The following is a 2,285-nucleotide window of genomic DNA, read 5'->3' as shown; positions in this document are numbered from 1 at the left end:
GATAATCAAATAGTAATATGAGATTATAGATTCTTTGTCCGTCCTCATAGGGTTTAATTGGCAATCGATCATCAATTGGTCCAGGGACTATATGGGCCTTATTCAGATATATAGGAAAGAATGGATCTTTCCAGGTTAACACTCTAAGTAATGGGGGGTTAGTTATATAAGCCCAATAAGTGTAATAACCGGCAGCTTCTTCATTACTTACAATCACCATCATCAGAAGTTGCAGGAGACCCCATCTCTTCATTCCAGGGTTTAATCCTCTTCGCAGGTAACCAAATTTGTTCTCCATTTTCTGAAATGACAAGAGCATAACCTCACCCCCATCTTTAATCCTGCCTTTTTTCCATTCATTGCTTAAAATATCCTTCCAGAATATTGGTTGATCTTCATTTCCTGCATCCACTGTAGATGTTTGACATTTTCCAAAGTGACATTCTGCAGGTGTCAATGAATTATAAACATTAAGAAAATTTAAAGTAAATAAAGCTTTTGCCAATTGATCTTTTGGTGTTATCATACCATCATCTCCCCCTTTTTGTTTTAAAAGCATAGTTTTTAGGGTATGATGGCTGCGTTCAACTATGGCTTGTCTTGTAGGATTGTAAGGAATACCCATAGTATGTTCAATACCATACATAGTACAAAATGCAGCAAAGGACTTACTGGTGTAAGAAGGACCATTGTCAGTTTTAATTTTTGAGGGGCATCCCATCACAGCAAAAGCAGACCACAAATGGGAACAGACATGATGAAAACGTTCACCACTTTGTGCAGTAGCCCACAAAAATGAGAGTAAGTATCAATGCAGACATGGACATATCATAAATTACTAAATGATGGCATATGAGTAACATCCATCTGCCACAGCTGATTAGGAGTCAAGCCTCTGGGATTAGTCCCAGCCTGAAAAGGCACTGTAGTTAAGGGTCCACAGGTGGGACAGGTGCAAATAATTTCTTGAGCTTGATGTTTTGATAATTGAGGAAATTTATGTCTAAGTCCTTTAGTGTCATTATGAGTTAGTGCATATTTACTTGCATCCTGCAAACATCCCACTGACTGATCAGCTTGAACATTTTGTGTAGCCAAAGGACCAGGAAGTGAAGAATGAACCCGAATATGGGTAAAATATATAGGCTGATTTCTTTGACGAATGAGGGCTTGAAGGTTGACAAAAAGTTGAGACATTCATCAGTAATAAAAATATGAGCTCTTTCAATATGAGCTACAGTTAAACACACATATTCAGAATCAGAGACAGTATTCAAGGGCTCTTGAAATGTTTGTAAAATTTAATGATGGTTGAAAGCTCTGTGTGTTGAGTAGATGAATAAGGAGTTTGCCAAACCTGTTCTTTTTGAGAAGTAATGTATGCTGCTTTTCTATTACTATTACTATCAGTAAATACTGTACAAGATGTTTGGGCTATGCACATAGCCCTGAAAAGCACTGCAAAATCTATTGTTGGGTTTTTTTACAGATAGAGGAATGCAGCTGGCTTGACTTGTTTAAGAAGACACTAAAGAAAGTCTTAGTAAGTTTTTAAACAAAGTGATAGCAACACAGCTTAACATTAAGTTCTTGCAACAAACTAGCAGTATTTGGGATTGCTGCATACTACAGTGTTTTTTTTTAAATCTATGGTAAGAGGTTGTTTCTATGACACATACTCTTTTGTAATAATTAAAACCATAATTAACCACATTGTACTTCTCTTTAATATTATGCTGAAATACTGGTAACTTTATACACTCTTAAGCATTCATAGGAAATTTTTACTCATACAACTTTAATTAACAGAGGGTTAAAGGAAAGAAGAAACTTGTTAATTTTATAACACTTTCAAACACCTTCTAATTGACTTATAACATAGTAAATGAACTTAAATATTACTTTAATTTTTCTTTCAAGGTAAAAGAACACATCTCTTGTAATTAGTTTGGAATAAAAGGCTACTTTTCAGGATTTGATTTTGAGAAAGCAGCTTTGAATGTTATGTTCCTTTAAAAGAGATAAGACCTTTCCTTCTTGGAACACCGAGGAAATGATGAGGTTAAAGCACAAGAAGCTATTTTAATAAAACAGACTTTCTTTGTATACTGATTATTCAGGATAAAAACTTTTACCAAAACAGACTAATGACTTCAGAGACTTCGAGAAAGAACAAAATTTTAACTTTGCATTAGTATACTACTTGATACTAAACCTTTTAAAATTTTATAGATAAACTCATAAAATTTTATTTAACTTTAATCATAAAAATTTCTTTTCCACAA

This window comes from Dasypus novemcinctus, chromosome 6 (assembly GCF_030445035.2).
Source record: "Dasypus novemcinctus isolate mDasNov1 chromosome 6, mDasNov1.1.hap2, whole genome shotgun sequence".
In the NCBI taxonomy this organism is placed as follows: domain Eukaryota; kingdom Metazoa; phylum Chordata; class Mammalia; order Cingulata; family Dasypodidae; genus Dasypus; species Dasypus novemcinctus.
The sequence above is the reverse complement of the archived record's forward strand: the minus strand, read 5'-3'. Positions refer to the sequence as shown.